The 12865-nt window shown below is 40.9% G+C and overlaps 1 protein-coding gene across 2 annotated transcripts in view; it reads right to left on the reverse strand.

Annotated features, from left to right (window-relative positions):
• UGT8 (UDP glycosyltransferase 8) overlaps positions 1-10988 on the reverse strand; it is a 67660-nt gene extending 56672 nt beyond the window's left edge. The window contains exon 1 of one of the 2 annotated variants that reach the window (XM_084757604.1): positions 10770-10988. The gene's annotated coding sequence lies outside the window, so the exon portion shown is untranslated. Of the gene's footprint in view, positions 1-10441; positions 10597-10769 lie in introns of those variants that run through there. The other variant, XM_084757605.1, reaches the window with a different exon arrangement.
• Between the last annotated feature and the right edge of the window lie 1877 nt (positions 10989-12865).

Here is a 12865-nt window from a genome sequence, read left to right on the forward strand (position 1 = left end):
AAACCATAGCTACTCCTTAGCAAAGTCAAAAATATCACTCAGGTGTCTTTATCCTCATCTAGTATATCCTACCTGTCCCATGTAAAGACTTTCCAAGGTTGTCACTACCACATGTCAGATAACAGGTCGACTATTTTCTTGAATTCTGGGATACACAAATCAAAATGACAGAAAAGCCTTAGTAGTAACCTTCATAACCCTCTATACCATACAGCTCTCAAATACACTATTAAAAAAAAAAAAACAGTACTTTTCACTCAGATGTAGACTTCGATCATGAACATGCCTAGCTGCTTGTAGGATGAGTGGCTGGATTACCTCTTCAATATCTCAGATCTCTAAGAAATCAACATGCATAGCTCAGATTCACAAAGGCTCTCCCTTCATGAAGACAGGAGGAATTTTAATAGGAACAGGACTAGATTCAGGTAATATATGGAAGCTAGCCTGAAGGGAGGAAGTATCCTAGTTACCTCCAGCTTGATTTTTCTATCTTATAGTCAAATTATGTGCTGTCCTTAGCAAGTGTCCTGCCATCTATCTATAGTAGGCAACTTAGAACAATGGCAATAACCTACATTGTTTTGAGTTCCTATGGGACCTTCCTGATTCATAAACAGATAACTTGTGTACATGTTTTAATAGTCTTTATAGTTCATGCTTATCTTTCTTTCCTTTTATTCATTTTTATCCTGGGCTAAAATATATTTTAAAATTGTCTTAATCTTAGAATATTATCCCATGCCTTCTTCTATTTCCCTGCCCAGAATGGAATGGAAGGAGAATTGTTTTGAACAAGAATTTTGGTAACTTAGATTTAAGAACTTGGTTCTTAGAACAAAGAAAGGGAGGAGGTGGACAAAAATTAACAAATAAAACCAAAACCAACCTGGGCAGCATTTTCAACATCTGCAGCTATTATAAAAAGTCCAGATGAGGGGGCTGGAGAGATGGTTCATAAGTTAAAAGCATTCCAGAGGTCCTGAATTCAATTCCCAGCAACCCCATAGTCGCTCACAACCATCTAAATGTGACTGGTGCCCTCTTATGGTGTACAGGTGTACATGCAGTGAGAGCACTGTATACAAAATAATAAATACATAAATCTTAGAAGAAGGAGGAGGAGGAGGAGGAGGAGGAGGAGGAGGAGGAGAAGAAGAAAGAAGAAAAAGAAAAGGTCCAGGTGAGTGAATTAGAAGGGTTCCAAATCTTCTTTCCGGTATATGTAACCCATCCCCAACTACTATTTCATGACACTAGGCACACTTACACTCAAAAAATAAATATGAAACAAAAACTAGGTACATTTAATTACTGCTATGGGTATTTCTTGTTATTAGCCTCACGTAGAATTACTTGGGAATTTACTTTTATCTACTAGAACCACCATGTAAATTAAAACGAAAATACTGCTACATGAATGTGATCCTTATAGAGACTTCTGTGGCTGACTTTTCTATGGATGAGTCCTTGCCACTAAGACCTACTACATGGAACAGATGATTTCTACACAGAAAATCCTCAAATCTAAAGGGGGAAAACATTTCAAGTCTTCATGATCCAGCTTGAGAGAAAATATTAAAAGAATCAGCATATGTACAGAAAACTAGGAAAACTCTCTACCTTCACTGGTGAAGAGCTTAAAATAACATTTAATGGCGTTTGAATACTACATCTTTGGTGAGAACTGTTTATCCAAGAAGGTATATGGATCTGTGTTCTCCTTAGAGGGAGAAGGTGGACAGAGTAAATGTTAAGCTCACATCAATGTATGCAAAGAGTAAAGTTTTTAAAACGTTTATAGATACAAGAATATAATAACCTGAGGTGTGACTTGAAGGTCATAAGCTTGTAAGATGAAAATTTCAGGTTACAGAGGGATGACTAGGGATGTACTTCAGTGGTAGAATGCTGTCTGGCACAAAGAAGACTTCGGTTATAGGCCGAGTCTCTTCTCTGTCTCTCTCCAGCTCTCTAATCCCCCATTCTCCTTATTTCCTGTCTCTCTTTGTCAGGCACCCTTCCATAGAATGCTAGGGCACTTTAGGTCTGAAATATCCCAAAGCAAGTGCCTCAAGGGATAGATGCTTTCACATTATTGGGTGTAAGTCTAGTGAGCATGTTCACGGTACAGCTTGACAATGTGCAGGCATGAAAGCTGGCTAAAGACTTAGTGTTTCCAGGTGAAAGTAAGGAAAACAGTCAAATGTCTCTAAAAGAAAGTGAAGGATACACAGCAAGTAACAGATAGTGATGAAATGGATCCAAGGAGAAGGTGAAAGAGGCAATAGTGTGTTTCAGTTGACAAGTGAGGAGACTTACACAAAGGCAGCACAAGATAAAGGACAGTCTCAAGCAATGTGAAGAGAAGGCTTTATTGAGATGATAGAAGAGTGAGCCAGACTAAAGTGAGAGACAAAAGAAAGATAATCGAAGAGGTAACCTCAAAATATGTCATTTGGCTGAGACAGACAGTAATGCCAGCCACGTAAACTGTTTGGACCCTTAAGCTTTTGAGAGAGCAGATTTAAAAATGCCGCAGCAGGAACTCCAGATCGTGTATTTATAAACAGAAACCCAGTATCTGAGTATGAATAACCCTCACCAAAGATATGAAGAAAAACAGTAAAAGTTTGAGAATTATTTTTTTTTTAAGTTCTGAAGAAGGCCCAGAAAAGACAAAGAGAAATAACCAGAAAAGCAGATGAAGAAGAATACTCACAGAGTAGGAACAGGAGACTTCAGCAAGAAAGAAGGGAATGGACACTACAGTGGGACTGAAAGAGACTTTATCATGTCATTTCCACAGGAATATGAAAGGATTTCAGGAAATAAAGTGTTTGATAAAGTTCCAGCACATAGCTCTAGCAAGAAACTGAGGTCTTAGGCTTGAAATCCCAATGACTGTACTGGTCACTTCAAGAAGTAATTTAAAAACTCTGAAGCTTCGTATCATGAACATAGTAAAATTCTATCACCTCCTCACCAGAAGCCTGAGGAACGTCAATACAATGATAGAACATACATTTAAGAGTTTTGTAAACTACAGAAAGAGAAAGAAAGAAGAAAAGGAAGAAGGAAAGAAAGCAAAACAAAGCTAAGCTAAGCTAGTTTGGCATAGTTATACACATTCCTTTAATTCTAGCTCTCTGGGAAGTGGAAACTAGAGGATCAGTACCACTGCAAGGTCATCCTCTGCTACATAGTGAGTTTAAACCAGCCTCAGCTATATGAGACTATGTTTTAAAAGCAAAACATAAATCTGTATGACTATAATATTTCATTACTTTCTAAAAGATATTTCATTACTTTCTAAAAGATAATTACCATTCCTCAGATAAAGCTAGAGTCAGAGAAAGTAACTATATCCTACCCATAAGTATCCCTAGCATGGCTCAGACCCAGGATGACAGGTCCTACATAGGATGCCAATACCACAGGCAAGCCTTTGCTTTAATTGCATTCATCCCCAGATCAATACTCTGGTTTCTTGGTGTGACCCGGCCAGCTGACAGAAAGCATAACTAAGGCTAACACTGAAGCACGGCTGCTTTTCTTTGAACGTTTTCTTGTTCCAATAAGGATTCCATCCGTGTCATCCTCACTTTGTTGTTATGCTTTTTAATTTCCTGTCTATTTCCTTACACTAATCATACTTCGATTAAGACAATATTCTTATAAATGCCCCGTGACATATTTTCCACATCAGGAGAAAACAGTTAAGTGATCAGCACTAATGTCCTTAAATCAGCTTCAGCCTTGCCTTTATCCACAAGATCCTATCTGTTCCCTGCTTCCCCAGCCCTGTCAAATAAACAGATAAACCTGTTTAACTAGTTTGCTCCAAGCCCCACTCAGTAGAAACACCAACTGGACAATGGATAAAGCTACAGAAAGCCATTTTGCTTAGGGAAAGTTACACAACCCCCGGCAGTGTAGAGCAGGCCTTTCAGAATACTAAGACGGAGCACATCCTCATTTATGTTATTGCCAGAAATGTAAAAATAAATATATTCCTCTTGCTAGTCTTCTGCATTATCAACGCTGTTACGATAATGCTTAGACTACGGTAAGAGTAAGACTATTTGAAATAATGCAGTTTATAATAGGGCTAAGTATGGGGACACACAGTACTCTGGAAGCTGGGGCCAGAGAACTGCAAATCTGAGACCAGTTGCGCTACACAAAAAGCCTGTTTAAAAAAAAGAAAATCTGACGGTTGAGTTACATTCAATTATAGAGGTGTGCCCATGTGCTTTTGTTGTTGTGTGTGTGCTTAAGCAGAATCGAAAGTTTTGAATTTGCAAAACAGGTTACTCAGAGAAGGATTCTTCCCATGGATGGGCTTTGATGTTGTTTTGAATAGTAAAGTCCTTTAGTTTAGTTTATTTAAAATATGAGGTCCTTTTAAACCATTAGCTACATTTTCTTTTACTGAAAAAAAATTTATATAACATAATAAGGTATGTAATTAATATAGCAAAATATCAGCTTTATTGTTTTAAAAAATCTGTGTGTTGTGCATAGATGTAGTATAGTGTATGTACGCTTGTGTTCTTGGTAGTCTAGGCACATATGTGGAAGTCAGAGGAAAACTTTGGATTTCAACCCTCACTCTCTACCTTGTTTGAGACAAGGTCTCTTGGGTTTGAATTGGTGGTATGTTATCTATGGTGGTTTGTTGTTGTCCTTGTTTTTTGTTTTTGTTTTTGTTGTTGCTGTTTATTTACCTGGTTGGGTTTGTTTGTTTGTTTGTTTGTTTTTGTAGCTGTGTACATCAGGGTCGATAGGCTGTGAATCCCCAGGGATTCTCTTGCCTCTACTTCCTATTTCACCATAGGAATGCTGGATTGCAGATACATTCCCAGTCTTGCTATAGGTGCATTTTAATGATCTGAATTCATATGCTGAGGCTTGTAGATTGTGGAAGAAACTGTTACCCTACTGAACTATTTTCCTAGCCCATAAATGTAGTTTTACAAGTGTTAAATGCTTCTTGCTTGGGTCTTTTGAAGTTTTAATATCCAAATGATCCAATTTATGCAACATAAAGGAAATTTTACAGATAATGTAGCAAATCTATAAACAATATTTTACTTTTTCTTTATTTTTATATTTCTTTATTTATTTAGCTTTTCTACAGTGTTTTTCTGTGTAGCCTTGGCTATCATGGGGCTCATTCTGTAGACCAGGCTAGCCTCGAACTTACAGAGATCCACTCTCCTCTGCCTCCCTGAGTGCCAGGATTAAAGGCTTGTACCACCACCACCACCACCACCACCATCCAGCTAATTTTACTTTTTCAATACTCGGGCATATACCTAATACATTTTTCTCACTCGGAGAAATATTAATTCCATAGTTTCCACGGTATGCTTAATGTAACAGTCAAATCGTGACTTAGAATCTTGAAAATATTTTAAGCATTAGAAATTCACATGAACAATCTAAGGCCATAATGAAGAGCTCTAAAATCTTTCTACTCTGCAGTCTCTCCATCTACTAAAATATTTTAAAACTTAGGCAGCTTCCCAGCCTGAAACCAGCAACTGACCCAGGCTATCTTAGATAACATACCATCAATTCAAAAGTAGCATTTTTGTTCAGGCTACTATACAATGTGCAATGCCTGTCCACATATAACACCCCTCACTAATCAAACTTCAACTTGCCCTTGCTATCTCTGGGAGTTCTGAGAAAGATAATAAGTATCTAGTGAGGAAAAACTGGGTTTTTACACAAATATGGAATAGAAAAAAAAACTTTAAAAAATTAGATTACACAGCTCTTTACAGTTTGTTAGTAATAGGAGCATGTAAATAGAGTAGAAAGACATCACAGGAAGCCAACTCTACCAACGAGAGGTACTGATAGCAGAAAGTGTGGCTAGAGACTCTCAAAGAGAAATAGTGGAGCCATCTACATAATAAATTCCATTTCACTTTTACAATGTTAAACATTACATTTCATTTTTCAGTAAATTCTTATGTATCCTGAATCTATGCACTACTGAGAATGCTATTTTTAAAGAGTGAATTAACCATAGATAGACTGCACTAATAGATTTACTAATTTGAGCTATATATAATTACATATAACAAACTAATCACTATTATGCCATCAAATTACTGTGTAAACAAATGTACTGCGTTCAGGTATTGGCAGGTTGCCAAAACAATTCATATACGTAAACATTTTACTCCCAAAATATTCACTAGTTACAAAACAAGATATTTATGTATGCACAATGCAAATTCAATTTTAAGAGCTTACCAAGTATATAAAACATCACTACTTCATCCATATAGAAAAAAAAAAAGACTAAAGTTCAAAGGAGGAGATAGAGACCAAACTCCATGACCATCCTTCCACTGCAAAACAGGTTAATCATTACTTGCTCACAATGTTGAGTTTTAGGCCCTAGATGACTGGGAAATGCCTTCTGAACCATTTGATACGTTATAGTCTGTAAAGTTTTGATATCTATCTTGGGTTTTGTTTTGTTTTTGTTTTTGTTTTTGTTTTTCTGTTTCCAGGCTCTATTAAAATGAACAATGAATATCTTGAGAGATCATCCAATGCATACTTAGAATACCAAGAACCTTGGTTTGAGGGACAGTTCAGCTGGAACAGAGGCTGTTCTGGAAACGCAGCATCCCCTCCCCCCAGAACTCTGGAAACAATTCCTACTCCTGTTCTAGGACCTAGCTGAGCTGGCTTCTCTGCTCCCTTCCCATTTTTCGATGTCTGCTAATCCATTGGTTTCTCAAGTAAGACACTACAAATTGGATCACCTTAGAAAGGTTTCTGAAATAAGCCTGCCAGCTGGCACTTTGGAAAGTAAAACTCACTATGGATCTTTTAATCAGAAATCCAAGGTCCGTTTTCTTTAAAACAACTCCTGCTTGTTGGCAGCAAACAGGTAACTTTCTAGTTTTTGAACCTCACAGAAGCCTAATAGAGCTAGTGCTTTGGTCCCTGTTTTGCATATTAAAGGACAGGAACTAAACTGCAAGCTCCAGAACACAAAACTACTTGAGTGAAGGAAGAGCAGGACTGCCTTACACTCTTCCTTTTACCTCCTGATGGCTTACTTCTTGCAGTTCTCTCTTTTCCCCTCATTCTGTCCCACCCTCTTGCTTTCCACTTCCTTGTTTTTTGTTGCTTCCCATTTCCTCAAACCAGTTGTCAAATTTTAGGCTCTCCCTAGTTGTCTACTGCCCTTCCACCTCTTGGTATCTTTCCCGGTGAACCCATCAATGTTCAATGTTTACAATTATGCTACATCTGTCATCTGTGTATCCATCCATTAATCTACCTACTTACTATCTAACCTAGGACCCGTCTTCTCAAAACTTTAAGTGACTCACTGAATGCACATCTCTAGTGGACTTTCTACATCACTTCAGATTCTGTATGCCTCAAATCTTACTTTCTTACCCCAAACTTCTGTATCCTACCATAACATCCATCACCTGTGCCTCTAGACTCTACCACGTAAGTACCTTGGTACTCTTTCTTAACTAAAGTAATACATATATTAGGTCCTCTTGCCAAGGCCATCCCAATATAAAAAAGCTGTTTCCTGTCTCACATTTCTGAAATCCTTCCTTCTAGACTGCTGTGAAAGCTGACCTTTTACCACATCACACATCTGCATAAAGACCCATAACCCTCCGCATGGCAAACAAAAGTCCGGGATCTTATTTCTGTTAACCTTGATTTCATGTCACCTTCCAGAAATCTTTTCACATCTTCTTGACTTCATAACAAGCTATTCCCAAATCTGTACTCAAGTACTCTGATCACACTTCTACCACAGCAGTTAAATGACAGTGCTCTTCCATTTTATTCATATTAGTTTCCTACTTTGTCTCAGATGTACAAAACATATTATAGTATATTAATCTATTGTTCAAATATCAAAACACTGTACTTCTGAATAACAACAACAACAACTTTCCTATAGCCCTTGATTGCATAAGGCTAGATCTCCCTCTTAGACCCAGAAACTACCTCAGTTTGACTTGTCTGCATAATCTCAGTGCACAAAGACTGGTACTCTGTTAATAAATACTTGATAAAGGAGAGGATATAGTCTCGAAATACTGCAGATTAGGAACATATGTTGCTATGTTGCTATTTTAAAGACTAATAGACTTTTTCAAACTGATTTGATTATGTAGCTCCTCCTTAGGTAAGTATGCAAAGTAACATTTAAATAATTTAACAAGCATCCAGTATGGTTAGCAGCATTATCACATTACACTTTTGCTTAGCTTCCAGGATAGGGGGCTATTAACACTACATCAGGTTAATGAGTTTCAATGGCAGAAAGAAAGACACAAAACACCCTCCTCAAGAAAATTAATCCAAGCCAACATAAGAAAAGTAACAATTTTTAAAGTGCCAATAAATTTTTTTAACAGCCAAACTGTCTAAAAATGAAAATACTCTTGTAAAGGTTTCTCACACACACACACAAAAAAATTCTGTATATAAACTCATTAAAACTTTGCATGTACAGGCTACTTTTCTGAGAATATCAATATTCAACCACAGTACAGCAAAGAGCACATAGGCAAAGATTAGCTATCACAGAATCTGCAGATTCTGTACTTAGCAATGGATATATCTTTTCACAAGGACAGACAGAGATAGAGAGACCGAGAGAGGTGGCGGGGGGGGGGGGGGGGGGGAATTCAGCATCAGGACCCTCTCCCTCCTTGACAGCAGTAGAAAGTGATAACTAATAACAGAAAGGGAACCCAGACAAAGCACACAAAGAAGAATGGTACCTCTGTCTGCATTCTAGTGCTTCTACCCAGCAGGCAGAGAGCAGGAACTGTAAGCAGAAATAGTTTCTGTATATCCCAACAAATGGCAGTGTCAGCTCTTCTACAGATTCACACTTACAAAGATACTCAGCCACCACACAACACACACTAATATAGCCTAGCCAAATGACTTCTGAAGACAGACTAAGACTTACAAATTGCTCAATGGCTAGCTTTTTTGAAGTTCTCGTTATTAATATTTTGAGGTAACGTATATTACATAAGCAGGCAAAATTATTCACTGCTTATCTGCCTTGGCATTTTTCAGGTGCTCTCTGGAAATTGAGAATAAACTTGTGTTGTTTGATATGCAGACCCATAATTTATCTTGAAGAAGTCTGAGGGCTGACAGTAGGTTTTATAGCACTTCTTCAATGATAGCAAAACTCAGGGCTGCTCAGGGATACCTTGAAACATCCCAATCTAAGTTTCTAGAAAAGTTAACTATCAAGCAACTCTTATCAAAAAAGAGGTCTCTGATAATCTTGTCATAAAATCTATTTACTGAATTCGTTTATTATAACAAGTGTTCTAAGTAGCAGTATACACCCAAAAATGTAGAGCTTAGACTCAAAGAGTTCAGATCACTACAGTAGAAAAAGGCCAGTCATATGTGGGCCAAAAAAGCTAACCTGTTGTTCTAAATGTCAAGACACTGCTTGCCCACAGTTTAGAAATCTTCCCGTAGCAGTGTACCAGACAACACTACATTGAAGAAGATATTTGTATGTTTCAGGAACATGGCTTTATAGATAGAAACAAGGGCATATTTGGCATCTAGCCAAAACACCACACATTCCTGGCATTAATTTTAAGTCAAACAAACAAACCAACAAACAAACAGTTGCACAACTTTACAGCCTAAGATGACCAAAAAACTTAGTGCTTTTCTTTGAGTCTTTTAAGACAGCAGCCATGTAAAACAGTAGCCTGTGTCTACTCCTGGCACTGTTTCCCCAATAGTGGTGGTTTAACAGATAAAGATCAGGATTACGAAACTTCACCCTGGGTTTCCTTGCAATACAACGTCCCCCAACTCTAAGTCTCCACCTTTTGGTAAGTTTCTGAGACTTTGTCCCTCCTTCCCTTCCTGAGCTCTCCACGACCTTCAGAACTCTCAAAGATGCTGAACACCTTGGTATCCACACAGGTACAGCAGCGACCCAGTAGGTCACTAAGTGCCGCAGAATGGCATGTTCCAGGTACCCAACTTTATAAGCCCTCAAACCGAATGCCTTGGAGCACACAGATCAGCTGCTGACTCCAGACACCTCTGAGCGTCCTTTAGCCCAGACGCACTGCATCCTCGAGCGAGTGCTCAGCGATGCTTCCCCCCCTCCCCCCGCCGCCCCTCTGCAAACCCCTAGCACTCACCCCAGGCCTGGCCGCTCCTCAGTAGCAGGCAATTGCCCCGCGCCCTCAGCCCGCCGCCCCCCCTCCCTACCCCCCCCCCCCTACAGCGCCCTCACCTTCCGACCTGGCCCCGCACACCCGTCCGCCTTCCCAGGGCCCCGCGCGACCGTGGTGTCTCTGCCCACTACTGCGGTTCCCGAAAGAAAGGTCCTGCGTGTGGCCGCCCCTTCCCCAAGGCATCCCTCGCTTACCTTTAGCGGGACCCCAGCGGGCTGGAGACAGTCCCGGGCGGCGGCGGCGGCGGCTGCAAGGAGCCCATCCTCCTCATACCGGTCAAGTGCAAAGTCCCGCGTCCGGACGGACTCCCCTTGACCGGCTCCCGCCGCCCGGGGACCGCCCCCGAAGGGTGTCAAGACTGAACTCTCTACAGCCCCGGCTCCGGCCGCCTCAGCCTTCGCGGGCGGGTGCTCACTTACTCACCTCGGGCAGCGAACAACTCCGCATCCCTGAGCCCTCCCGTCCCCCACCCCCCCCACCCCCGCCCCATCCCCGTGTCCCCAGCCGGCGCCCGCCGCTTACCGCGTCCTCCGGCTGCTGCGCGCGGGGAGTTGGGAGAGCGCCTCTGGCGCGGGACGGCGTCTGTGGAGCGCGCGTCGTCGCCTTCCCAGGCTGGGCGTTGAGAGGGACGCTGCGGCGAGCCTGTCGCCTTAAGACGGGCTCACTTCGGGCAGGCGATGCTCCCCCCACCCCGGTGCCCTCCCTCGGGGCCGCAGCACGCCTGCTCCTCCGCCCAAGCCCGGCGCGTCCCGCCCCGCCCCCCGTACCCCCTACGGCGCGCCGCCAGTGAGCCGGAGCGCGCGCCCAGACCCGCGCGCGCGCCCCCGCCTCCGCGCCCCCGAGGCTTCCCGGGGCCGCCTTTCCAAACTCCTGGCCTCCCGCTGGCCTCGGGCCCGGGCCACCAAGGCGCGCGCACCCGCGCTTCGACGGCGGAAACCCAGAGGCTGCGACGACGCTGCACCTGCCACGCAGCTTACTCGCCCGCCCCGCCTTTTTCCTCCTCAAGCCCCTGGAATGAAGCGGTGCCTTTTGGACGCCAACCTTCGCCCCCTTCCACTTCCTGTTTGTCTGCTAGCCTGAGAGAGTCGCCCCTTGAGGAGAGGCTCTTCCCCTCCCCCCCCCCCAGCCCCCTCACCCCCGTGAGGAGAGTGGCTGGCGGGAAGGGGCTCACGCCTGCGCACACGTGGAGGGCACCGAAAAACGCGTAGCTAGGGCGCCTGGAAAAAGCCTTTTAAAGTTTTGTCTAGTTGGGTCTGGCTTCCTATTCCTGACTGAAACCACATCTGCCAAGTGGTCTTCCAGATGAAGAAGCAGCGTTGCCCATGGAACTTGTGTCTTTAAGTGTCAATAGCAGGCCACCAGCTTCAGGAAATCTAGGAAACGTTAATTTGCTTTAATTCGGAATATTTTCTATATGCACACACACACACACACACGATGTCATATATAACATGTGTATATACACATATACATACCGGAACTGAATACGGTCTAGCTTTCTGAAATCAGGTCAGGCATAAAGTCCAGAAGCTAAAATGCAGCTTGGCAATTTTTGTGTTTAAATGTTCAGAAATGAAAACAGGATGCCGTTAATGCTGTTTTGTTTCCTTGCTCCAATTTGACGTTCATGTTAGGGACTTCATCCTCAAAAAATTGGAAATCTGTGTAACGATATTTTACAAATCTACTATTCATGGTTGTTCTTATTAAATCTATTTAACGACTGTAGTGCCGAGAGGTCATACTTATTTCAAAGGAAATAATGCACTTCTCATCTTCATAAGTTAGAAGTCTTTGTACTTGACCTAAGGAGATTAATAACTTGTACATTTATTAATTTAAATTACACTAGAAAAAATTGGAAACAAGCATAATAGATAATCGAAAAGAATACAAACATTTTCTTTAAAAGCTTTATTTGCTTAAAAATCATGCTCCAGTTGCAATTAATTGTCCTTATAAAGTGTACATAAATTCTTGATAAAAATTGACATTATAAATGTAATGAATATTTTGATTTTATTTTCTATAATTTGCATCACATCCGTGTGTTTAGTAAAATCAAATGAACTGATCATGCTGTAAAATTTTTTCAGATTTAACCAATAACGAAAAATGCATTCCAGAATATTATGTGTAATTATGTCCATGAATTTTGCATCTATGATCTGTCTGTTAATTACCATGTTTATCACAGCCCAACACTGAAGGGGCATTTCACAACTTAAGTTTAGTATGCTTTTGCATAAATTAGAATAGAATTATATTTTTGGACTTTGAAACAACAAAAGAAATTATAAAAGTAAACTTCACTCTCTTTGTTTTAAAATTCTCTAGCAACCAGCACTCAATATTATTGACAGGATGGTTAGATAAATGAAAGACATTTTCTACTTTCTTTCAAAGAAGGGTGTGTGGTTTTCCCCTTTTATCCATTCTTCAAATTCCCATTCAAATTAGCACTAGATAACATGTCTGTGAAGGAAGTTTCAGCCAAGGTAAAATGAAATTGCCTTGTTAGTGCTGCATATTATATTCATCTGTTCATTCAATTGTTCATTTCAAAGTCATTATAATTCTACAAAGTCTTGGGCTCAAATGATTTCAGCAGAAAATGT

The sequence above is a fragment of the Acomys minous genome (genome assembly GCF_964271855.1).
Source record: "Acomys minous genome assembly, chromosome: 14".
NCBI lineage: Eukaryota > Metazoa > Chordata > Mammalia > Rodentia > Muridae > Acomys > Acomys minous.